Raw genomic sequence first — 27,482 nt, forward strand, 5'->3', positions numbered from 1 at the left:
AGCGGGCTGCAGTCAGGAGGCCCGGGCTGTGACACCCGGTGTCCCTGAGTGGGGGACACCACTGGCCAGGAGGCTAATGAGAAATAGCACCAAATTCCAAGTCACCCATTTTCTTAAAGGTGCTAGAAAGCCTCCCGTGGGATCTGAGCCAACGGAGAGGCTTTCTGTAACGTTTTAGACCGAGTCTGAAGTGCAGGCCTGTCCCGGAGGGGCTCGGGGTGGCCTTCTGTGGGCCTACGAGGATTGCTGAAGGTCTCACCTATGTCACTGTTGCCTCAGGTTTGTGCCTTACTCATTGTCCTGCTGCAGGAATTTCCCTTTTTACAGATGGAAGTCAAAGAAAATAACTGGAATTTGAGAATTAGCGAAGGATCTTCAAAATCACCATTTCTGACCCTTCTTTATGTTTAATGCTTAATCATTTACTTTGAGGGAGAGAAAGAGAGCATGCGGGAGTGAGGGAGAGAGAGAATCCCAAGCAGGTTCCACGCTAGCAGCACGGAGGCCGATGCGGGGCTTGAGCCCATGACCCCGAGATCATGACCTGAGCCAAAATCAAGGTGCTTAACCGACGGAGCCACCCAGGCGCCCCAGACCCCCTTCTTTATTATGTCTGTCGCCTTCTCATTGTACGTCATGGCATCTCCACCTCAGATTCAGGAAACAAATGTTCTGGAGTAAGAAAAAAAAAATTTTTATAGAGCTGATAAATATGACAGGATAAATTACATGATAAACAGCCATGTGCAAATTCATGTATATAAAGGGGGCAGGTCCCGAAAAGAACAAAAGCATTTCATCTCCTTGCTATACCCACAGACCACAGCACAAGACATTAAAGATAACCCAGAGGCCCTTATTATTATTCATTATACTAACATCTTTCAAAACCAACCAATTTGGAGGTTTTAAATTACAGGCAATTATTACAAGGTTGAATGATACAAGACAGGTTTAATTATTTTAGAGGTCTTCAAATCAAAACGATCTGCATGCATTAGCATGAGATACACAACAAATCCCCTCCGCTTGGTGACTTAAGCTAGCAAACAAGATTACATTTCTCACCCCTCAAGAGACTGCAGATATGAACGGGAAATCTAGTAATCACGACAGAACTGTCACTAAAACTTGCTACGTATAATGCATTGATCTGCCTGTTTGCCTGCGAAACATAGCAGCGGGGCCTTCTTTTATGATGAAAACAAAGAAACAAACCACTTTCGTTGCGCAAAAATATTTCACTAAGAGCACCACAAAAGTAGGAGTCTTCGAATATTCAATTTCTGGCCTTTCTGAAAATTCAAAATAACCGATATTGAGAAGTCAGAAAAAGGTCTACGATCAGTAAGGCATCTGTTACTAGATGAACTGCCTTTAAAAGGCGAGGACAGTAACTGAGAATCATGACATTAAAGAGGGTATGTGAGCTAATTTTTCAGTAATGGAAAATCCATATGGCAATAGGATTTGTTTTGACTATTTTTCACTGCAGATGGCCCTCACTTTTTCAAGGTTATGGCTAGAAAAAGAACCTCAGGGGCAACTGGGTGGCTCAGTCAGTTAAGCATCCAACTCTTGGTTTCAGCTTAGGTCATGATTTCAGGGTTCGTGGGTTTGAGCCCCCCACTGGGCTCTGCTCTGACAGTGCAGAGCCTGCTTGGGATTCTCTCTGTCTCCCTCTCTCTCTGCTCCTCCCCCACTCCCATTCTCCCCCACCTTTCAAAATAAATACATAAACTTAAAAAAAAAAAAAGAAAAAAAGAACCTTATAGGCTGAAACCATGCAGTGGGTACTTACTAAAACAAGGGCAAAAATTATGAAGGCTCTGTGGTCTCTACAGTTTCTTGTCAAAACCTTGAAAACTTGCTTCTTGTCAGTTATAAATGTGTAGGGAAATGAACGCTACAATTGAAAACACTATAATCGACAACATAAACACATTGAGAATTTTTAATTTCTTGTGGGAATTTAGCAAGAGTGACCCAAACGATCAACGCTTGTTGCCTTCTCCACCTCACCCGACAGGAATGAAGTTGAGCATCTTTTCTACGCCTTGGTGAACCGTCACACTGCTCCCACCATTTAATCCTTTGTGCTTTCGATGCCATGCATATCCCCGAAAACCGCTTTAACAGGAAGTCGCTTTAACAGGAAGTCCCCCACTTCCTCTGGGACGTCTTCAACCCGGTCACATCCGCTTCCCTCACTGATGCGGTAAGCATCAGCTCTCACTGCACATCTGGAAGTCTCTCAAACAATGCAGGGTCAACACTCCCCACGGAACTCTTTCTTCTGTGTCCCTTTGATGCCAACGTCATTGCTCTGCGGCGCTCCCATCCCGGCTTGGCCAATTTGCCTTTTTAAGTATCCACTTTCATAAAATGTCGCGAGATATTACCAGGATACAAGGGGGCACTGCAACTACACCTACAGATGTCGGCAGACGCTCGATGAGCAGTGACTCTGAAGGAAGTGACATGACTGTGACATTCGCCAGAAGGAGCACCTGCTATTTCTGTAGTGATCTGTGGCCTGAAGGGCTGGCTATGAAGTTTGCTCTTTATGCAATTATGGTCAGCACACTAATGAGAACTCAAATCTGAACTGTGGTGTGGGGTAACTGTTTTTATGAACTAAACGGCGTGACTGAAACTCATGTAGACTGCAACCACGTAAAGGAAAGAGAAAAGACTGGGCACAATTCCAGTCCACTAGACAGTTTTATTCTAACTCCATGGCCTACAACTATTTCGCATTTGTTTGTGCTGGGGCAATCACCAAATTCCCAAGCTTTGCGTACACGCTCGGAGTTGAAATGACACTTGAGTACTGGAAAAAATGAAACACTGAAACACAGTTCAACCCTTTCAACGCAATGAAAATTGGCCCATCAAAATAATAACAGAATAACACGGTATACTAAGTATTTTACATCCAAATTCCCATTTAATACATCAAACCTTAGGAAACAGAGGCTTACAGAAGTTTCCTGGCTTGCCAAGATCACTCCCCTAATTGGTGGTAGGGCTATAATGAAACCCAGGTGTTTCCAGCTCTAGACCTTGTTCTTCAACCTTAGGTAACATGGAGGCCAAAGCCATTTTAGACAGACTTTGGTTTCCTCCATTAATAAAGTGTTTTTCTAGCCTTTAAGAAATCGCCGAGCCAAGTCGTCTGAGAAACTTTTTGGAATATAACTTCATACAATGTGCTTTTATTTTGATTGGTTTTATTTGCATATAAAACCGTAATTTCCAATATTTAAAGAAGAGTGAAAAAGGCAATCAGATACGAATTTTTGGAAAATATGTAACGGTAACACCAAAGTAAAGAATATCCGTAGAAAAACTGTGGGGAGTAATTATTTCAAAAGCAAGTAGGTACCGCATTACAGCACAGAAGACTGCAAGCAAGTTACTGCAGGTTGACTTTGAACAGTGAGAATCAATTTTACACGTTATAAAAAAAAGCCTACGATCACTATCTTTTAATCTAGTCTCACTCTGCCCTGTGGTCTTCCCCCTCCCAGGTGCAAAGAGGATGAGGAAGAAAATGGCCTGTATGTAAAAAGATAGGTTTACATTTCATTTTTATTTGTAGTTTCAATAGATGATTTTCTACTTAGTCCTAGAACCCAGCTTGCTCTCAGGTGTTCTGCAATCTTCTTTACCAGACTTCCGTTTTAGAAAAAAATTTTTTAATGTTTATTTACTTTTGAGAGAGACAGAGACAGAGACAGAGCGTGAGCAGGGGAGGGGTAGAGAGAGAGGGAGACACAGAATCCGAAGCAGGCTCCAGGCTCTGAGCTGTCAGCACAGATCCCGACCTGGGGCTCGAACTCACGAACTGGGAGATCATGACCTGAACCGAAGTCGGACACTTAACCAACTGAGCCACCCAGGCGCCCCTTCTTTATTAGACTTTCTTAAAACCTGTCGCATGCTCACGCGATTGCCAAGGCTTTGCTGCAATTCTTGGAGAAAAACAGGTGGAACCACAGTGTCCCTGTCTAACCACAAGATTCTGTACAACCAGGAAACATCTGAGCCGATCAGTATGTTTCTTAAGTAGACAGGTTAAACCTCGAAAGACTAATCCTGGGAAAAATCAAAGCATGAAATAGAAGTATGCAGAGAAGCAAAGATTAAGGAGCTGGCTGGAGGCTCAAGACATCGCTGTCTTCCTCCTTTATTCGTTCATTTTGCAAACACATATTGAGTAATAAACCCAGCGCTGGGTGATGAGAAGTGAGTCAAAGAATGACACAGTCCCTGCTCTTGACACACTGGGCTCTAGCTGGGCAAGGCAACCAGACAACTACATTAGAGGGTGATATGCCATCTAGTAGAATTATGAGCGGGGCACTAGGGACGCTTCAAGGAAAGGCTGGTAAGTGTCAGGTAAGGAGACAGAATGTGCTGGGAAAGTAAAACTGTTATGACTCATTTTTGTCCTCTTATGGCTCCTGGAAGGAGTCAAAGTAGTGAAAATGATGGGGACATGGGGAACTGCACCCGTGCAGTTTACTATGAAGACTGATTGAAATGTTCGGGACGTAACACGGGTACTTGCGTATAGAAATACACGGCAGGACTCTATATACTGCATTAATTGGGTCAGCTGTACAAACCGTTCTCTGTATCCCCTTACAAAGTTTAATTAATTTTGAGAACTGAAACCTGCCTTAGACAAAATAAGAAAAATTTAAAATTAAGGCATAAGACCCTCAGGTATATATTCAACCCTTTTATTGCCTTATTTCATTCAATAGGTCTTCTTTTTAAGATGCACTATACTCTATAATATTGCACACGGAAAGACGACGACAGGCTTTTCTAAAGCACGAGTCTCATCATGTCACTCTTCTTTCAAATCCCTTTACTGGTTTTGAAGTTTCTAGCCTGGGTGACCAGTATCCATCCTGGGTAATGGCACGGCTAAGGCATGAGGAGTCGTACGTGCGAGAAGGCAGTGGGCTTGTGTGCAGGTATGACGTGAACCCCACTTGGGGGCTGAGAGTGAAATATGTTGTTACGACCTTGGAAATCAACTCGTTTCTGCAAAAACGTAAGTAGCTTTGTACTAACACTTGCCCAGATAAATTTCTTTCCATCATTAGAACTCATGTATTCTGGTTTAAAGGAGCTGGCTACATTAAAAAATATATATATTCTTAAACAGTTTATTTAGATATACTCTGAACCCAGGGTCAGACAGGAGAAAGCTGTATTTTATTGGAGATCAAATTATATAAACAGTGGTAAACCTCTAGGATGAAAATCAAATTACATAATCAGAAATTGGTATGCTGCGAATAGATAATTTCCCAATTTTGGCTCTAAAACAGAAGTGGATTGATTCGTGGGAATATCCATTTGTTGCTCCATATCGTCTTTTCCAAGTTCTGTCAATCGGAGCCCCTCTTTCCGTGACTGAGGCAGGGTGACTCACTCTGAATGCCACTGAAGCAGTGCAAAGTTATCTGCAATCTGGGTCTTCTGACATCCTGGCTGTGCTTTCATGTAAACACATTCCTGGAAAGTGTTGGTGAATAAGCTAGCATTGCTGAACGAAGGGAAAAGCAGATGTGACGGTCCAGAAAGATAACTAAAAGCAGCATTAATACTGAAGATTTCCTTGCCTTTCGAGTTTTAGATGTAGGGCCCGAGCGCCATTTAAATAGAATAAATAGAAGTTGGTGGATGCTAGAGCTCCAGCTTGCCGCTTTAGTGTCTCCCCTTGGGGGGCGCGTGAAGCCTGTGCCCTGGGACTCCAACTGGCAGCGACAACTGCCACATGGCTGGAGGGCACAGACTCGCAGCTTCAAGGAAACGGGTACCAAGAGTGCCAATGGTGAGCCACTGGATGCCATCTGCCACTGAGAACCTGGCCCTCTCATTGGCTGGTGACTTATGTAAGAAAAATTTTAAATTAAGGTTTAAGACCTGTAGGTATATATCCAATGCTTTCAAATCCCCTGTGATTAAATGACAGTGTAGTCGAGCACGATCAAGAAACTAATTCTTGAAACATGAAGAACATGAGGTTTCGGGGGAAGTGAGTTCATCGAGGTTGGAAATCAATACGGCTCTCATTAATAATATACCGTGGTTTACTCTCAGTAAATATTCATATGGTCCTGGTTATTTTTGGATTAAAATGGAACCATCATCTGATGAAAAGGTTACAGTGACGTTGAACGATCTCACCGTCATGTGGGGGGGGGGTAACGATCGCTGGCACAAATTTAGACACAGTTTGTTTATTTTTCAAATGAGGTTGAGCTAGTATGATTAGGAATGAATGGACCCTCCAAGTATATGAACAATCAGAGTGCCAAGCAGAGCTGGCCAAGGCGTAAACGCTCACGACTTCATTTGTTAAAAGCACCCACACCAACTGTGTTTGATTTGTACCGCGATCCAGACACAAGATCTACCTGTTGTAAAACCACGGAGTAGACTCAGGATATAAAACAAATTTTGTTGTAATGATATGAGCTAGGGGTTGAATCGGGTCCCTCTAAAACTCATACAGCGAAGTCCCTCCTACTCCTCAGTAACAAAGAATGTGACCCTGTTTGGAAATAAAGGTGCGCTGATGTAATTAGCGAAAACGAGGTGATACTGGAACAAGGTGGGCCTTAGCGCAATACGATTGGGGTCCTCATAAAAATGGGGAGATCTGAACACAGACACACACAGGGAGAATGCCGTGTGAATATACAGGCAGAGATCAGGGTGACGCTTCTACAAGCCAAGCAGTACCAAAGATTGCCACCAGAAATTGCCAAGGATGGCGGACCACCAGAACCTGGGGGAGAGGCAGGGAAAAGGGAACGAGCCCCGGACACCTTCACCCAGACGTCTCTGTTTCCAGAACAGACAGGGAATACATTTCCGTCGCTGTAGCCACTCAGTCTGTGCTACTTTGTTATGGCAGCGCTGGCCGACTAATATGTGAAATGTATTCCACTGAGAAGGGGACCAAAACCTAACAACTTGTATGCTGCTCTTCGAAGGAGTCCATCCTCCTTCAGAACACATCCTGTGGGAATAACTTCAAGGACCCTAAATTGAATTAACGATTGTTTTTTTTCCCAAAGGATAGGAGGAAACACCGAACGAAATTTAGGGCGTGCTATTTCAGTATCTAGAGCTTGGGAATGTACATGGGCTGGATAGTACAGAGAACTAGAGGAACAGAATCCCTGGCTTCCATGAGATTTCTAGAATCTACATGACAACAGAAAAGAAAGGGACAGAGATCGGGGAGTGGGGAAAAGAAAAGCTGAGCGGATGGCACTGACACGGCACTCTGGCGGAGCAAACCGTGCACGGATTCCCCAAATGGGAGTAGGACGCAGGAACAAAAGGCTGATATCTCGAATGCTTAGCAATCGGGTGGTAGGAGAGAAAATGAAGAGACGGACAGGAATCAATGAAAATTTTCAAAACTGGAAACGCAGCACACAAAACACAGAGCCTTCGTTCGGCCCACTCACGTGTAAGGCCATAGGCTCCACGAGAAAACACAAAACACACTTAGGAAATATTATGAAAAGTACACAGGAAACAGACGACATATACTCTGAAAGATATACTCTGCCGATATACTCGGCAGTGAGGTTGGATACGTGTGTGTGCGCATAATATATCAGTACGGTATTCATATCTATACACACTTAAACATCTAGACGACAACTAAATCCGCCCAGGGAGACCAGAGGATCGGACCCGAATGAACTTAACAACCAGAACGAAGACAGAAACTTTCCTCGGAGTTTACTGAAGAGATTTACATGCTGAAATTCCTTGTGTTCAATTTTTTGGAATGTAAGTATTCACTTTTAAAAACTACATTTAAATATTTAATATACTCCAATTAATGACTATCAACTTGAATATTTCTGTACATTCCTTTAGATTCTATTCTCACTTTTTTTTTTTAATTTATTTTGAGAGAGAGAGACAGCGAGTGAGCAGGGGAAGGGCAGAGGGATAGAGAAAGAGAGGATCCCAAGCAGGCTCCGTGCTGTCAGCTCAGAGCCCGATGCTCAACTCACGGAGCTGCCCAGGTGCCCCTATTCCCACTTTTAAACTAACGAGTTAGCAGGCGTGTAGACACCACGCACAAAAGCTACTGTCGACGGGGGAAAAGTGAACAGTCACTTATCTTGTCTGTGCAGGGACAGTACGCTTGATAAATATAGCGTGTCTCCATAAGGAAGCTGAGATTTAAGAGACAAAAATAGTACATAAACAGCAAAGTATGACAAAATAAAATTATGTTCTCCCAGATGACTCCGACGCCAAACCCAAACTATGATACGGGAAAAAGAAGGCTTAGTTAGTGGCCGGAGAACATCGACCTCCTAGCGGTGGTTACTCGGCTTATGCGAAGCATTTTTATTAATAAGAGAAATTGCAATACCCCTCAGATGGAGAGTCTATTTGGAATTTGAAATGAAAGCTTTTCCTCCAATAATGATGCATATTCAAAAGCCAGCTATGAACCTTTGGTTTATTTTTTTAGGACTAGTATAGAGTTAATGTTCCTGGAACTAGCCAGAAGGGCTTAGAAACTAGTAAGTGCGTTTCCATGGTAACGGGCTGCTCTGCCAAGGAGAGATCGGTTCACACATTCCCTATAACCCAGCGACCGCATGGGGAGAAGGGAGATCTGCATTTGGGGTTTTCAGGGTCACTGCCAGCTATGATTTTTGCTAGGTTATTTGTTTTCATGAGAATTCACGTGGCATTCATGTTTACAAGTTACCTAAGCTTAATGGCGACGGCCATCGGCATGGGCTCTGGGGGAGGTATGGTGGTGACAAAGGCACCCACGGATTTCACTTTAATTCAATGCTCTGGGTTACAGACCCCTGGCTGGAAGAGTCCAACGTGGAATCCCGACAGAGGAGGGGCTGCGCCCAACAGGTGCGGCACCCTTCACGTAGATGAAGCGCAGAGAGCGGTTGCTGTCCAGCAGGGGCTTCGTGAGCCCCGCTGGACAACTGACTTGTGACAACTGACCAGGGGATCGTCAGAAGGATCGGGCAGAAAGCATGGTTTCCAAAGACACGGAAGACAAGTGCGGGAGACACTCCGTAACCCGGAAATGAACGATCACAACTTCCTGAATAAGGGTGTCTTCTTCAAGGGAGATTTTTTTCCCCAAAGGAAATGTTCTCATTCTGCTTTGCTTCAAATGTAATTCTGGGTGGCGAGAGGAACATGAAAATGGCCTTCTCTTTTGTCTTACAGGGTCCGCCTTCTGGAGTGGCATTAACTTTTGGCCCATTACAGAGGTTGTAAGGTCAAGGATTCACTAGACGGGTGAAGGCAAGGCCACACCTATAATGCACGGCTGCCCCCCCCGCAGAGAGTGGTCCCACGAGGACAGCACTTGCGTCCTGCAGTTTCCTCCCCTGTACCAAGGGCATACTGTGAAGATGAAGGGGGAAAATCCAGGTTAATGCTTAAAGTGGGGCCACGAGTCTAGCAAGCATCCAACAAATGTCAGCGGCTACATGTCATTACCATGGATGTTATCAGATTGTTAATATTAAAATTGAGGCAGGGTCTCTTACGAGGCCTTGGGAAAAACGCAGGTCAATCTTCCAAATGATGAGATGAAAACACAAGAGATTCTCAAAGGAACTCTCCAAAAGTGTACACAGATACCTTAGACTTTATTTTGAATCAAACTAATCAATTGAAGGTCTTCTGAATCTTGCTAAGGTAACAGCACATTGGGGGAGAAACACAGAAACTGTACTTTGAACGTGTAAATAAAATGTCCTAAAAGATGCCATCACGGCAAAAATATGTTTTTAATGTAGCGGTTAGTTTTGGTGGTATTTTACTTCTATGAAACGCTTTCTCCTAAAAGGTGACTGCCTGATGTAAAAATAAAGAAGGACTATGTGAACTTTCAATACGAATAGCCAGCTTTGAAGCAAAACTTATCAATGCACACCCATAGTATATCTATTTCTCAAATTATCTGTATCAAATCATTACAATGTCAGGATGTTTATGGCTTTCTCCCACCCAGTGAATGTGTTGCCAAACTGCCATAATTATTTTTGTCTTTATTTCGGTCATAACCTATTTATCATGCCAAATAGAGTATCTGCAAAGCAGAGCCATGGATGCTAATCAGAAGAAAATGACCAGGGAAAGAAATGTACTCTGGGCAGTAGAAGGTAATGTCTTTGGACTCAGCTTTTATTCTAGTTTTTTGTGGAAAGCAGAACTCCTAAAACTAAGGCACCCACAAATAGATCAAACCGTGAAACTAAATCACTGCGAATTTAAGGCACAGTGTTTTAAGCACTACACTGAGGGAAGCAGCCGCCAAAGAGAAGCGGTAAACATCGAAACAGATCCCCAGTGCAAATGACAAGGCTGGCAGAGATCTGGAATGTTCTCAGAACTGTAGAGATTATAGCTCAGCCACAGATGACCTTCACACGATGAAATGCTTTATGAGCCTCGCCCACTGAAGTTCACCGATCCACGCGGATGATACACAAAGGCAGCAACTGATAGACAGTATTAAGACCACAGAGTTGATGTGAAATAAAACCGATCATCTGTGAAGGTTTTATTTCAGCTTCTGCCTGCCCTTTGTGGGACCATTTGATTGTCACCTAAAACTTCAACGCCTTACTGCAGAGTTTTCACGACCGCTAAAGGCATATTCGTGGCACTAGCTCTGATCCCGTCAAAGGCAGTATTTATGTACACGGGAATATAAAACTGTTGTAACAAGGAAAAATGTTGCAGATTTACAAGGGATCAAATTTACAAGGGAGCAAGTTGAGGTGCATGGGTTTCATCTTGTAAACGCTCCGATCAGAAAGGCAGCATGAAAAGCAGAAAAATCTGTCCTTGATGGGTTTTCGGATAAAATATCGCTTCCCCTTGGAACATGCTCGTAACTTATTGTTCCTCCTCACATCCAGGATGGGGCCACGCCAAGCACCAGGCGTAACTTGGAAGCAGACTTCCGTGTTCTTGGGACTTCCACATAAATTCTAGCGCGCGCAATCAACTGACAATCGTGTCTTTCTCAAGTTTGGAAAATGGAGAACATACGATTCGGTTTATTAAACTAAGTGTTCATTGCATCCCATAAAAAGAAGCAAACGCAATCCCCCCCCTACTCAAATCTCCTCCAAGAATGAAGAGAATACAGACAATGGGTTACGGAAGGCAAAAGGACCATTTCACTGAATTCAGAACTGAACTACAAAAGATGGGGAAGCCTGTCTGGAAACGTCATTTTATCACCGGAGTTCTAAACTGGATGTGTGAGTTGAAAACATTTAGGCCTTGCTACAACTAGAAATTCATCAGCTCAGGAAAACAAGGAAGACAGCTACGGAGTGACTGGGTAACTGGGGAAATGCACTGTTATGTACAAACTCACTGAATGTATGTATGCACATAGCAAAATGAGATTTAATGGAAAAACCGAAAGATGTGATTATCCTTTAAAATCAATTATGAAATTATTTATCATCCTCGCATACTTTAACAGGTATAAAATAAGTACATTTTTGCTATTCTGTGCACCGCTTAAAATATATACTATAACGGAATTTAGTTTTTCATTTAATTTCACCTTAGCAAACATTTATTGGGCCCCTCTCATGAGCCAGGTGCTAGACTAACCATGAGGGAGACAAAAATGACCGATTCCTGTGCTCTGTCCCTGAGGAGATCAGATTAGAGAGGGAAAATGATACCACTGGAATTGAAACATTTGATCTCAGTGCAGAAATAAAGTATGTAAGAGCCACGAAACCACCCAAGAGGAGCACGTGGGGGTAAACTGTAGAGTCAGGGGTAACGAAGTCTTCCTGGAAGAGATGACGTCTGGGCAGACTCCTAAAGCTGAGTGCCAGGCCAGAAAACAGTCTAAAACCCAAGCCCAAGAGCATTAAGAATCTGCTATTCACAGAGGCTGTGAGTCCTTTCATGATCCTTCGGGGAAACCCTGTGTGTGTGTCGGGGGCAGGGGCGGGCGGGGGGAAGATGTGCAGGAGAGGTAAACAGACCGTCATGGGGAATCTCATCTGAAGTGAAGCGGCCTGAACCTGACCTTGTAAGTGATGGGAGCCAGTGAATAGTGGTGAGTGGGGGCCAACGTGCCACTTGAAATCACCTGTGCTCTTTGGAGCGCGCAGGTAGACCTGGGCAGACAAGGAGAGCAGCAAAACTTCAGAGAAGGTAGGACCAGGGCTTGAAGGAGATACGTGGTATCGAGCTGGGTATCAGATGTTTTGCTTCCGGGGATCCCTGCTGGCCTCACCCAACAGAAACATCGTTGGAAAGCTGCAAATTAATTTGGGAAGCCAAATCAGATTTGGTAAGCCAAACCACACCCCTGACAACTTACTCGTGTTTCTATTAATTTCATTGATTATTAAGTTGGCGCTGGGCCCTAAAGGCTAGAGCTTAGAATGTAATACGAATGGAAGTCTTCAAAGCATTTTGTCGGCTGCAGAAGTTGTCTCTAAAGTAAAGGTTATGTGGAACATCGGCGTGCAAAACAGACAGACACACGGTGGTTTTGGCTAAAGCAGGGCCTCAAATCTCAATGCCCCGTCAGCCTGGAAACGTCTGTGCTCCAGGGAACGGTGCTGAAAACCACTGAAGAAGCCCCATTCATTGACTCCACTGATAAGCAAATGAGGTCTCCTGGGCAGAGGCCTTGTTTCAGAGTTGTGATGGAGAAGGAGACAGATGGGTTCACACGCACGGCTTTTCCGGTTATGAGCCACGTTACTTTGACAAGTCACTTTCCTTCTATGCTTCTGTTGCTCATCTATAAAGTTGAGGTGACAGTGCCCCCCGTTCCTCAAAAGCGTAAGCGCTTTGTAAAATGTATACGTCTATGAAAAAAAAAAAAAAAAGCAAATTGCCAACCTCCATTCAGAGAGCTGGCAGCAAAGCCCAATGATCCGAGTCCCAGACGGCCGGGTGAGCCATCCAAGACCCCTCCCCCTAAGGATAAGGATGGAGGTGACAGAGAGCATGGGTCTCTTTGAGGCCACTACATAATCCACAGCCTGGAGGGGAACTGTTGTTGGCATCTACAGCAAGTTTTGTTGTTGTTGTTGTTCAGAGAATCCTTTAGCAGATCTAATCTGCCAAAAGAATATGGTTTCTAAATAGGAAGAAAACATTTAGCTCCAAAGTCTGGGATCTGGCACGTACACCATCACTCCTGACACGCTTTGGCAAGGTGTACAAGAAGGCTGCATCTGCAGCCAAACATGGGCTTGTATCTTGCCCCCTGATTACCTGCTCCGTTCCAACAACTGCCGGCTATGAGAATTAAGCAAGATGATGCATAAAGGCCAGAAGACTGGCCTCTGAAAAGCGCCTAGTAAATGCTAGGCCAACACCGGTTCCACAACCTTCCGCTCGTGCCCCATCGTGTAAGTCACTATGCTATGGAGCTATTTGTCCATTAATATCCCACTGTCTTCACCGGGAAACACAGCAGCATTTAACACGTAGTCTTAGAGGATCACCATCTATTACTGACCAGTGAGGAGACCGGAAATCAGAGAGGGCAGTTTGTGAAGTATTTTACACAGCAATAAGGCGTGAGCTTAAAACAGAGGTAGCACCCTCTACAAAATATCCTAAGACGCGCGCGGTGGTCTTACTTATGTATGAGGCCAACTGTCAACGACATGGCTACTTATTACTTTAAAATAGAAGAACATTTCAGCTAGCGATTCAAAACCAGGTTTCAACAGTCATAAAACATAAGATCGACTGGATGTAAATGTCTAATGATCATACGGTGCTTTGAAAGACGGTTGTTGTATTTAAGGTGAACGCATGACGTCAAGTGTCATTAATACGATGGAAAACCCCCAAACGTTGCAGATTTGGCATAAAGTGTCTTCAGGGAGAGACTTAAAGTCACATGATGAACAGCAGGGCAACGGGCAGGTCCTCATTTGCAAGAGGACAGCATGAAGGAATGCGGCAAGGAATCAGTTACACGAAAGCAGAATGCAGCACGTTACGTAACAGGGACGAGTTCCGGGGAAGGTTCAAAGTGCAGAAACACACGTCGGTAGGGGAGGAAATGCACGCGGCCTTCAAATGCCTTATAAGTAAACACGCCAGGTGTATTCTGAGATCATTTATTACATTCTCTAAAAGCCCAATGTGAATAAAACCTTTTCAGGCTCAAGTTCAACAAACGCATGCGTCTTTCTGGTTCGCGACAAGCCAATGGTCAAAATCTTAAATCTATGAGGGTATTGGCTTTCTAAGATCTCCTCATTGATTGCATGAAGAAAAGAAAGGGGGGGGGGTCTTAAAAGTATAGCATGAAATGAACCACAAATAAAACTAGGAGAATAAAAGAAAATGAAGCCCTGTCTTCTCCCCTTAGTTTTTGCTGTCTACTGCCAGGGTTCTGGAGCAAGGACACAGAGCCTGAGACAGAGGCAGAAGAGGCAGTGGGATGGGGGAAGACAGTCACGTATCAATGCCGACCCTGACTCACCAGGGATGTCCATTCTGATATACTCTGTAAGACAGTGTGCAGAAGGGGGTCTTGAGATCGCAGTATGGGAGCTCACGCCTTTGCTAAGTTTAGGATCTAAGGCTACTGGGTGGGGATATTGACCATGATTCCAGCAATCAAGTATAAATATCCCACTGGCACCTCGGTGGAACCTCTTGGAAAGTAATCCACATTAACAGATGGAAAGAACAGCCTCGCAGCCCCCTCTCTACCTGGGAGATGGAGAGTGGCAGGGTATAAAAGGTGTTAAGCTTTGCAGTGAAAAGTCATGTTTTCAAAAAACGGGATTCAAGTCCACGGTTCACTGGATGGAAAGCAAGCACGAGAATCTTACAAAACCACTTAAAATCTCAAACTCTGCCACGACGTATGGGCCAACTGCCTTCAAAACGATGCTTGAAAACAGTATGTTCGTCTGTTAACCAGGGTGCACACCATCAATGCGTTGCACTTCCTCCTTTGCACGTCCACTATATGAGATGAATGTCAGCCGGCAAGGTCTAGGTCACAAACACACCTCTCAGGAAAGATAGCATGGAGGTTTCAGAGGACACAGAGAACAGACCCTTGGCATTCACAGACAATGCGACGATCTACGAGAATAGACCAAAGATTCGAATACACAGTTCAGTCGTACTGGAATCTTCCACAGGTCATGGATCTGAGCTACCCACGATTTAGCCATTCTCTTCTGGCATGTGATCAGGGCTTCTGTTCTGCCTAAAATCCATCATTTTCTTCGATCTTTTCGCATTTTCTTTACAACCAACCCTGAGATGAGTTAACGGACACTCTTCTCAAAATTAGTTTTCAAACACAAAGTTTTTATCCCTTCACGAGAAGGACGGAGAATGTCAGTGTCTCAGGGGGCAGGAAAGGTTCCTTATACCCATTAAATCCCCAGGTGCACTAGGCAGTGGATTCCTGTATTTTTTTTTTTTTTTTTTTTTTTAAGGAAAAGATGAATGGATTAACACACAGGCAGAACGCGAAGCCGGGGTGAGTGTGAACAGTAGGCATGGCTGTGCTCATTCCTCATTTTTCATGAGCGCTGATGTATGTCTTTTGAGGCGGTACCTCCCCCAAATTGCAAATTAAGGCTATTATTGAACTTGGGGCCAAGCACAAATAATTGAGCTTTTGAATGCTGAATCTGAGTCCCTAGGGAACACAGACTTTGAGCTAAGGAACAGAACTGTATCTAAACTAAATTTTGTAAACAAAACCCTATTTAAATGCAGTTGAGGAGTCCAGATTTAAAGAGCCTTTTGATAAAGCTAATTATGCGTTCACTGCTCCCTCGTTTGAGTAGCTTAAAGTTGAAGCTCAAGTTCTTACCATAACATTCAACTGTAACTCGCTACAAACAACTCAACTTTTCCTTTTTTTTTTCCCCTTTCTTTTTCCTGACTTCATTTTCTCCTTCCTTTTCCCGCATGTAGACTGTGTCTTTGTCTTTCAGCGAAGTGATGCACCCAGTCCCGTTAACCCCTCCTGCTGCCATGTCTTGTGTCTGCAGAGGATGCTGCTACCAGAACTTGTAAAAGACAGAGGAGACCTACAGTGATTTTCCTTTATACGCAGAGGAAACCCTTGAGTCCTATTCAAGTCCATAAACTATTCTCGATCGTCTACAGTTTGTTAGATTCTGTGCTGGATTCTAAGGCACGGGGTTCAAACATAATTCCTACCCTCCAATTGCTTATATAATTTGCCAGCAAGAAGCGGAGGAAACATAACCGTAACACAAATCAGGTAACGGTAAGTATGCCGTATGTATGCAGAGACTGAAGAAAGTACACGACAGAGACACTCATGGTCCAAAGGGACTATGAGTGCTTGTAATGTAAGTTCTGAAATAACAACGATTTAGGAAACAGCAAAGTCTTCACGCAGGAGGGGAAACTTGAACCGGACCTCACAAATCACAGGGGCATTCTGATCGGGTTTCTACTTGTGTTTCTGGCCGTCAGTGGGTCTGTTTTACCTTCCAGTGGAGATGCTGTGGTTTCCTCTTGACTGTGTTTTCCTTAAGTCTATTTAGATGTCACTCTATTATGGACATTTCAGAACCGACAACGGCTCTCCAATCTGTGTTGTTGAGCGAAACTGTGATTTTCCTGAAGGGCTTCCAGCATTGATAAATGACTTCATTTCCCTTCAGGAAGCTCGTCAGTCCACAGAAGCATACCGAGGCTGCAGGACATCCTAAAGTCTTCTCTAAGATTTCAGCCCCGCCCGTGCCCCTTCAGGGCAGGTGCCGATGGATGCCCGCCATGGCTCAGACGCCACCGTTGAGAGCCTGTGTTCTTTACAGTAAGAGAAAATTGTTAAAGAAACTTACCATATCATTTGAGAATCATACAAATGCTTACACCAAAGGATGACTGTGAGACTGTGCCTGTAAATGTACATGGTATATACTAAATTGTGAAGAAACTTGGTGAATGAATGAGTGGTAGAAAGTCTTGGATTTTGCTCAACAAAGCTTTTTTCTTTTTTTTTTTTTTTCTTTTTTAAGGAACAGGTAACTTTTGAGATGGGCCTCCAAGGAACTCCTCGACTCCGAGAGTGAGGCGCTGATAAGGAATTGTGGGGAGGAAGACGCACACAAACTCTGCTGAGCCAGGTGTGAAGGGCGCACGAGAAGAGTAATAGATCCTGACTTTGGGTAAGTGTGGAGAGGCCAGCCGAGAGGTGGCTTTCGCTGCAAGGCTCTGGACTTTAAATTTGATCGATGGGTACCTGGGAGAAAACAGGGTTTTGGAGCAGGGAAGGAACAAGATGAAAACAGTGTTGGCAAAAAAATGTTCTGCCTGCTAAATGGACTGGTCTGACAGCAGAGACCAGAGGGCAGGCTGACTGATATAATAAGGTGAAGTCAGTAACAGAGCTGTTTGGTGTTGAAGGGACGGGGTCTGACGTCTAATGCATGAGGAAAAGCCGGTCAGGCTTGGCCTCCCTGGACACGGATGGTAAAGAGCCAGCAGTGCCTCAATGGGGCTTCCTTCCAGAGGAAGTTCCTTCCAGTGACCGTTGTGGTGGAAACTGCATGTCTTTGTCTGAGGATGATGCTGAGCTGAGCTCGGCTTTACACGTGTCTTCTAGAGTCAGACCCACCAGACCCAAGTAAAAGCAAGAGATCAATTTCAAGACAGTGACAGACCAGTGCTATGGGAAGCTATGAGAGCAGGTACATCCAAACACCATCCAAAGGCCATGTGCAGAGGCCAACTTTCTCCTAGGGGTCTTAGTCTGTTCCGGATGCTACAACAAAATGCCACGGACCGGGTGGCTTATAAACAATAAGCATTTCTTTCTCACAGGTCTGCGGGCTGGAAGTCCAAGATCGAGGTGCCAGCGTGGTTAGTCCTGGGGAAGGCCCTCTTCTGGGTGTGACCTCACATGGCAGAAAGGGCAAGGGATCTCTCTGGAGCCTCTCCTACCAAGGTACCTTCCCATCCCGAGGGTTCCACTCTCATGACCTAAGTACCTCCCAAAGGCCTCAGCTTCTAGTACGATCACATTGGGCATTAGGATTCCAACATATGAATGGGGTGGGGGACACACTGAGACCACAGCACTAGGCTCTGGAAGAGAGTGACAAGTTTGGAGAGGATACTCCGATGCTCACTAGTCACGTGGTCCTGATAAGCCTCCACCTCTCTGAACTTTGCATAGTCAGGATGCTTGGACGCTTCCTCAGTCCACACCTCATGGTGGAGCAGAAACTCAACAGGCTGGAGAATAAAAGGTGAAGGACTTGACAGGCCAGCTTTTTACTTGCCACTACTCTGTATGTGTCCTCCTCTCTCTAATGGGTGTTTTCTTACAGCCCCTTTCTCTCATCACTTGGCTTTCTGGTCTCATCCCTTGTCTAATGGAAGACCACCCATAGTTTCTAGGGAGTGGTTCCAACATTCCACAAGATATCCATGTTGTCTTGTGACCTTCCCGTTCCACTTTCCCACTGTCCAATTATCCTCAACTATGTTTCCCATTCCATTTATGACCCTAGCATTATAAAGAAATCAATGGGTATGAAAAGTCTAGTAAGGGATTGATAGAAGAGCCTGGGGGTAGACTTGGGATTTTATACCCAGTGCATCTTATCACACGGTTGCCCTTTCAGGAAGTTTTAACCCCTTCAGTTCTTGCATCTTCATCCACACGATGAAGATTCTTAAAGCCTTCTCTGCAGGGCAAGTAAGCGGATGAGGCACAGGATGCCTCTAGCACAGCACTCCCCAGGTAGGCCTTCCACGGACCATGGGCTTAGCTCTTCTTCTAATCTTTGTAGAAAACCAGTGACTAAGGGCGCCTGGGTGGCTCAGTCCGTTAAGCATCTGACTCTTCGGCTCAGGCCATGATCTCACAGTTTGTGAGTTCAAGCCCTGCATCAGGCAGACCATGTGGAACCTGCTTGGGATTCTCTCTCTCCCTCTTTCTCTGTCCCTCCCCCACTTTCTCTCTCTCTCTCTCAAAATAAATAAATACACTTTAAAAAAAAGAAAAGCAGTGACTACATCGACAATGAACTGATGTATACTGTAATAGTCACTAGTAATTAACAACAACAAAAAACTATGGGCACACAGTAACTTACAGAAGTTCTTTCCTTTGATTAAAAAAGAGCATTTCAAATATGCCAAATAACTTAACTGGTAATTTAACAATTTAAATTGCCATCAGTAGCGGCCTCTTGAATTTCATAATAAATACGCGTTAAATCCTCAAAAACAGAATTCTACTTTCCGTCTGAGTATAGGACTATTTTGTTTTAGAGAGGAGAATATCCCTACGTCTAACTTCACAGAAGCCTATATGATTTTTGTGAAGGAGAATAAGACAAGTAAAATCCCAGCTACTTTTTCCCAGAGGATGCCCCTCCTCTTCCTCTGCTTTTTTAAAAAGCACCAAGCAAGGTCAAAGCCTGGCTCCACTGGGCTGCACGGCGGGTCTCATTACCGCCGCTGGCTTCCCTGGCTCCTGGGGAGACCTTGCTCAAGGTCAGCTGAGCCGGCTTTGGGAGAGCCACACCTGACTGTACCGGTGGAACTTGAGCTCTGAGTCATTTGCTTGGCAAAGAGCTGATCTGGGAAAAGGCAAAAAGTCAGAGATGCTGGCGTGAAAGGTGGATGAGTCATGGACAAGGAACAAATCTTTCGTTAGGGAGGACCAGCGTTAGGAGACACTAAAATGGAGAAACAGCGGTTTGGGGAAAACTAGTCCGGATTTTTGGTCAGGAGCATTTAACACACACAAAAAGCAGGCAAAGGTTGCTTTTGCTCCCGGCAATGTCTCAAGTACCCAGCACTCACGCTACGAAGGAACAAAAATCTGTGCCAGAGAAGTTTTGGAAAAGGAAGCTTTCCAGGCGAAACTGCCCTTATCAGTTGCTTAAGTTTGATTCCAATAATAAGAAACTAAAACACTGTAACTTATTTCCTCAAATTGTAATCACACGGATAATGCATAGAAACCGTTTGTTTCTTTCACGGCGACTTACATAAACATTATACAGGGGGGTTTCATATTCTAGACTGAAAAAACTCAAAAGTTTAACCAAGAGAACACTGCAAGGTCATTTTATGCCTTTCTTTTCTTTTTTAGTTTCCTTGAGTAAGGAACCATGTTTTAAAAAGACACACCTTGTACTCTTTTGTTTTTGTTTTTTTTTTAACGTTTATTTATTTTTGAGACAGAGAGAGACAGAGCATGAGCAGGGGAGGGTCAGAGAGAGAGGGAGACACAGAATCTGAAGCGGGCTCCAGGCTCTGAGCTGTCAGCACAGAGCCCGATGCGGGGCTCGAACTCACGGACCGTGAGATCATGACCTGAGCCGAAGTCGGCCACTTAACCGACTGAGCCACCCAGGCACCCCCACACCTTGTACTCTTAAAAACAACGTAATCTTAAATGCACGTCTTGAGTGATCATGAAAAACGCGAATGACAAGATTAGTACCTAGGTCTCCATAGGGTTACCTATCTCTATTTCAAGAACGCAGAAACAAAACAAAGTTTTAATACACTTCAAATGCAAAAACCACCCCAAACAGTTGAAAACATTTGGATGGCGAGGCAAAAACTATGCTTTTCAACAACGATCTTTTAGAGCCCTTTTGAAGTAAATGTTTCCATCTTATTTACGGGAAAACCAGCAGAGAAACAACTGAAATCGGCTTGTGTACAATTAACTGACTTAGACACAGGGCCAAGAGTTAGTGTCTCCAACCCAGGCGACATCGCATTAATGAGTCAACGTGGCTGGATCCTTTCTCATCTCTCCCATGCAGGACCTCAGCTAAATGAGAATATTGACAAATATCGCAAACTCAAGACGGCTGTGCCTGGGACAGTAACTGCCTGTCTTCTCCGGAAGCTGTCTGGGAGGGAGAAAGGACGTTCCTTCACCTCTTGCATGCCTCTACGGAACCAGGAACTCCCACAGCTATGTCCTTGGCCTTCTCCAAACCCCTACTAGCTTGCTGTTATCTTAGCTGGCATGTGGGCAACTGAGGCTCAGAGAAGTAAAGTCCGTTCGCAGGGTTGGTAAGCAGTGGAGCTGAGTTCACACTCGTGTCTACTCAACCCCTCAGTGTTTTCCTGGCTACCAGGGTCGCAAATTCACCTGCTCTCAGGAGCGAGCCCCACCCCCCCCCGGGCATTAACATCGCACGGCGGTGTCTGAAAAAGCATGGGAGCTGGGAATCATAAAAGGGACCCACAGGCCCATTTGTGGGGGGCCTGCTTTTAGCACCTGTCCCAGAAAACCCCCTCCCTTGTGGGCACATCGGGATGGGTGGGCTCCTCGAATGAGGCCGAGTGGAGAACACGGGCCCTGCTGGAGGCACTCCCTATTAAATCCTGTGTGCAGGGGCAGTTTTGCAATCTCAGACCTGGGGATGGAGGGCGTGGAGTTCCTTCCAGCCAACAGGAGCCTAGGGCTTTCCTCTCAGCACTTCTTATATCCGGGATAAGAAGATAAGGTAATATGGTGATGGATTTCAGGGCATATCACTGGGGGGCACTGTTGGCTTTTTCTGTAATGCCTCTCTCTCCACAGATGGCAGAATTCCACCTGGCACAGGCTGGTTCTTACCTGTCAGCCTAAATTAGATTCTGAAGTTCCTGGACAGTGGTAACATCTACCCAACAATGTCATGCATAATGCAGGAATAATAAACTACAGAATGCATGAAATACTATACGAGCAATGGCCCGATTCATATGGATGCTGGAAAAGAGGCTTGAGGAAGGCTGTCGATCAAATCGGAGCTTGTGGCCACTTGGGAATATGGCGCTGAGGTTAAGACTGTGCTCTCGTGACGTCTGTGCCTTACCACTGCTTAAGTGACTGCAGACATCAGTTAACTGGAGAGCTGTCTCTCAACTTCCTAAACATTTCCAATGTCCTCGTTTGGTGATATCGAACTCTCAGCCCCTCTGGAAAAGGGAGGAACCATCTGGACCCTGACCACTGTTCATCCACGTCCTTGCTTCCTTCGGGGGAAAATGGGTCTGGTTCTAGGATGTTTCCAGGCTCTCCATCAGCTCTGGAGACCAGGAAGGAATCCTGGGGTGGTGTGGACACAGGATGAGATGCCCAGCAGTCTCTTCATGAAGCACGCACATTTCCATAGCTGTTGGCTATCTGCCAACACTTGCCGCCGGCCTTCTCAGTCTGTCCCCTGGCTGGCCATTAGGTTCTGGCCTCTTGACATGGCCTCCTTTGGGAGTCATCCTGCAAAACTCTCTCTCCCCAAAACTCCCAGGGCACTTAATGCTGGCCCTACACCATTCGGCCTGTCAGAAAACACCATTTCATTCCCCGACCATAGACAGTGTACTTTTCATTAAAGTACAAAGATGTTCGCTTGTTAATGTCGCCTTCAAACCCACGCAGTGACGAGTAGCTGGTCACTGACTATTGGTAAATACAACACGGCCTTTGAAAAAACCGTCACTGCTAAGCAAATACATAGAAGACATATCATGGAATTCCTTGGAAAAGCAAAAGTAAATCAAGGTTACTGTTACTTTTAGTCCTGGTAGAGACCTCCAAGACAGGAACTCCTTTTTTTTTTCTTTGTCTTTTTTCTTTTTTGGTCAGACAGCAAAATATCTGAAACCTCAGCCTCTCAGCCTCTTTGTCTTAATGTAATAATGTCACAGGTTTTCAGAGCGAATCAATACCTTCTGCTCAGAACGGGTCCAAATCAAGCAATGTACTTACTTGAAAGAGGAATGAGTATTTTATGGACGGTAGGCAGAAGTCACAGGGAATCCTTTCTACCTTAAGCTACTCTCTGCAGCATGTAATATCTGAAAATAGAGAAAAAACTGCTATTGCTTTTTTATTTGACAGAAATAGGCAGGCTACTAGATATATATAGCAATGGAAAATGATGGTTCTTTTAAAAATGGGCGCATGAATTAAAAAAAAAAAAAACAGATAACAAACAGGTAGGTACACCAAAATGTGTTAGTTCTCACACACTTCACTTAGAGGCGAAGGGTTTTTTGCTCACCTCAGCTACGCTTTTAAGGAGACATTTAACCACGGGCGGCCATTATATAGAAGAATCTGCACGCTGAGTTGTGAGAAGTCACATAAATAAAGGCTGACAGGACGTCATCTCATTTCTGGAACTGCTGCCCTGAACATCCCGAGTCTGAGTCTACCCAAGGTCTGACAGGGTGTTCGCATGTCAAATGGCCTCAGGGCCATCTGGTAGCGCCCCCCCCCCCCTTCAGAACGGGAAACAGGCCCGCTCAGGTAAGGGGCTTCACAAAAACCACTCGGCTGGCTGGGGCAGAGCTCCAGGAGTACCCCTACCTGCACTGTCAAGCCCCCATGATAGTATTCATTCATTCATTATTCATTCATTCATTCTCAAGTACTGGCAGAGCACTTTCTACGAACCAAGTTCTATTCTAGGCTCTGTGGGTGAAGGGAAAAATGTCTGACCTCAGCGTCTACATTCCAGTGAGGGGAGACTATAGTCTCAGAAATGTCCCGCTACCATGGCGGCTGGAGACATCTGAAGGCAGCAGGGGAGCTAGCCAGGGGTCTACTGGGGGAGGCACATTCCAGGCAGAGGGGGCAGCCAGGGCCCTGAGGCACAAGGAGCCCAGGAGGCTGCTAGGACTGGAGCAGGGGACACGCGGGGACCCAAAAGTAGTAGCTAAGTCTGTGGCAATGGACCGACCAACCAGTGGAAAGCAGGTGTCAGAGAAGCTGATGAAGCACAGAACTTTTGGGATACCTACTTAACAGGTGGGCAGAAAAGAAGGAGCCTGGAAAGAAACAATTCAAGACAGGAGAAAAATGGAAGGGGGCTGTTTCCCAGAGGCCAGCAGGCCAGCTCCCAGCTGCTGCCTCTGGTGGTCAGCTCTGAAGGAGAATACGTCCAACACAGAGAGTAGCAGTAGAGCGAAGGCAGAGGGAAGTCAAGGCTGCGATACGACAGATGTGAAAACGTGGATACGGAGGCCCGACTAGAGCAAAACACTGCAGAATTCTGACTGCGGGTCCCGAATATCGGAAATGCAGGACCCGTATCCACGCAGACGGTTCACTGGTGGAAGATCTAATGCAAACTTGTCCTTAAAGTGGACCTTCCCCCCACATTTGGCACGGTTTAAAAGACGCCTAAATTCGATGAAATGTATAAGGGAAGGAAAGCAGAAGGCCTTCATCATAGTAAGGCCAAAGGCCAGTGTTATCACCCACGCCCCAACTTTACAAGCCTGTCTTTAGTGAGCATCGACAAAATAAATGACTCCCACAAAAGAGTCAACAGGCCTCCAAGAGCAAAAGATTATTCCTGGCAAGGCACACGGTTGCAAAAGTCATCACTGAATTGCTCGGGAGTACAACAGTAATGAAGGTATTTTGAGATTCCTTGAAGATGGATTTTTAAATTACGAGGTACATTTAAATTACTGGATGCCTCAAAAAAGTCTTTTTTAAGTCCCATGTTATGTAAATCTACTAAAACATAAATACTTCCGTGCAACAATCCAGGGTGCATTCTGCAAAGGTGCAGAAGGAAAAAAAAAAAACCGACGGTTTATCTTCAGGACGTTCATTACAGATCACAAATAGGAGCACATAGTAAAACTGAAAGTCAATATAAGCTACGGAACAGCCCTGTGGCCCACGCCAACTCCTACAAGACATTAGCTCTGGTGGATGTGGTGCAAAGTGAGTGGCAATCAGAAAGTTCTGGATGGGGGGCCGGGCGTTACCATCTCTCTTCTCCTGAAGCCTTCCCTCCCTGCCCTTTCTCCTTGGGATCACCAAGCTAAACGCCTCTGTTCTCCTCTTATCCCCTATTATTATTTATTTCACGGTCTCTCCTCTACCACAGAGCTGTGTCTTCTATCCTTGTCTCATGAATGCTTAGCGCAGAACCTGGCACTTGGTAGGTGCACATAATCACAGAGTAAAATAATAAAAAAAATGAAATACACTTAAATGAGAGCCCCGTGTCTCTTCAAATATTTTTCCAACCCAGGCAAATCTGGGGGGGGGGGTCAATCCTGAGATATTAATCACTTGCCAAGGACAGATGTCCCTTGTTTTTTGCCATCACAGATGCCCAAGCATCTGGCCAGAAAGCCACCTCAAGGTGCCATACCACAACCCTCACATCCAAGACCATGTACGACACCTTGCTCTTTCTTTTCTGCAATTATTTTCAGGCTGCGATCAGCCCAGGGGCTTTGTGGCACATCCTATTCTACGTGGAATGACTTTTTGTTTTTAAACTCACTGCCATTTTTTTCGGCTATGATTACGAGCCCCTAAGAGAAAAAGTCAGGAAGTAGCCCTTGATGTTTTAATTTAAAAAAGTATACATTTTATATTCTAGTTCATGCTAACGGACTTATTTTTGTTTTGTTTTTGTTTTTTCTTAATTTTTTTTAACGTTTTATTTATTTTTGAGACAGAGAGAGACAGAGCATGAACAGGGGAGGGGCAGAGAGAGAGGGAGACACAGAATCAGAAGCAGGCTCCAGGCTCCGAGCCATCAGCCCAGAGCCCGACGTGGGGCTCGAACTCACGGACAGCGAGATCGTGACCTGGCTGAAGTCGGCCGCTTAACCGACTGAGCCACCCAGGCGCCCCTAATGGACTTATTTTTGATTGGTCAGAAATGCCGTTCTCTCAGCAGTAAAGAGCCACAGAATTACAAGGATGGGTAGAACAAAATTTTAAAGTGTCTAAGAAACTTATTTTTACTTTCTCATTTCAGAACTACATAAAGAATCCTCTGAACGTAGTAAAAACAGGTAGTAATTGATCTGAAGATAAAAGTGTAGGTTTTGGTACTCTAAGAAAAGATGGCTGGCATTTTGTTTAGTGCTATTTGAAAAATGCCCCTTTAGTATATGTTAAAAGGCCCTTTGGGATATCATAGTACCTTACACAATATCCGTGCACATTTATAGTTACATCACATTTTTAAGAAGTTCCTTCTAGACACAGAAAGTCTTTTAAGATCCAGCCCTTGAGAATCAACGTCATTTACAACTATTTCCCACAGCTTCCCAAATGCTAAGTGGGGCTGTGCTCAAAAGGGAGGTTTACAATGGTTATGCAGGACAACAATAATTTACTCTTCAGGCAGCTTCCTTCTTGGAAATTCTGTAAGACTAAGGTGATTAAGGAGGGGTTTCGGGAGATTAGCAGAAGGAGAAGGAGGACAGGCAGTTATGGAGCCGCATCAATTTATTCTTGTGCAGACGAGTGTCCACGCCCAACTGTCAAATGCAGGTTATTTTCCACACCTGCAGCAGGAAGCATGTCAGGCAAAGGATGGAGGGCTGTAACTGGAGAGAGGGGTCAGGCCGTGTGAAGGACAGCACGATCACCGTAACCAACTGCGCTCCCGCCACGGCGACGCAACCTTCTGAAGTCAGAACCAGGCGTGGCTGGGGTCAGGGGAGTCCAAACAGGAAGTCAGAGCTCTCGGGAGGGCGACCCTTCCCACATTCATCCCGTCACACGTGCTATCTTAAAACCAAAACGCTGCCACTGCCCGTAGTCACAGAGAGCCCCTGCCTTACAATGAGTGACTGCCAAACTTTGTTATTTATAGATGACGCTGCATTACCATAAATGACCCCCTTTCTTGATATATTCTTTATTTTTTTTCTTAAAACTGTGACTTGGGAGAAATGTCACATTAGACAATTTATTACAACCTCCGGATAGACTAGGGAGGGGATCCGGGCGGTGGGGAGTGAAGCACAGTTAGTATTCTGAAGTTTTCCTCTGGCTAAGAATATACGGAAGCCCTTCCAACCAGATCGTAGCTTTCAATCAAAGCAGTCATTTTAACAAAATACTTAAATGGCACTGTTTGGCTTTTCAGGAGCAGGGCAATAATTCCTGACAGCCTTCAGATATCAGCAGGGCTCTCCACTGATAGCAGACCAGACGCATGGTGGCAGCCAGCCAGCCGTGTGACTGGTGAGGCAATACACAAGTTTCTCTGGTCTCCACAGTCGGCGACGGTAAGGACATCAATTGTTAAGTTTGAGGACCAGATGATAACAAGGGGTTCTTCTGAATCAAACAGCTCTATGGCGAAGGTACGCTGAGAAACAAAAACTCACGCTGCATTTGTCTGGGTTTCTTGAAGCTCAGCCTTGGCCATTTAGATATTTTTCCTCCAGACTATACTACCTTCATTACACAATTTAAGATTAGGTAGGGTTTGATCTGGAAAACAGTCCAGGCGACCATGCATAGAAATTTTCAAACGTCGTCAGACCTCAGTCAAAGTGGTCAGAACCCCACCTTTCTGTGATTTCATTTCAACTCCGAAAGCAACGTAACATCCCTGTGAAACAAAAGCCCCGAGTGAAAAATTCTCTCTTTGGCACAGCTGAAT

At 44.9% G+C, this 27,482-nt stretch overlaps 1 protein-coding gene across 3 annotated transcripts in view; it reads right to left on the minus strand.

Annotated features, from left to right (window-relative positions):
• The window catches only part of FAM110B (family with sequence similarity 110 member B), a 66,711-nt gene that overhangs the window by 38,083 nt on the left and 1,146 nt on the right, over positions 1-27,482 (minus strand). For 2 of the 3 annotated variants that reach the window (XR_007458516.1, XM_049633386.1), the window contains exon 1: positions 22,811-25,502. The gene's annotated coding sequence lies outside the window, so the exon portion shown is untranslated. Of the gene's footprint in view, positions 1-22,810; positions 25,503-27,482 lie in introns of those variants that run through there. The other variant, XM_049633387.1, reaches the window with a different exon arrangement.

Source organism: Panthera uncia, chromosome F2 (assembly GCF_023721935.1).
Source record: "Panthera uncia isolate 11264 chromosome F2, Puncia_PCG_1.0, whole genome shotgun sequence".
Taxonomy (NCBI): Eukaryota; Metazoa; Chordata; class Mammalia; order Carnivora; family Felidae; genus Panthera; species Panthera uncia.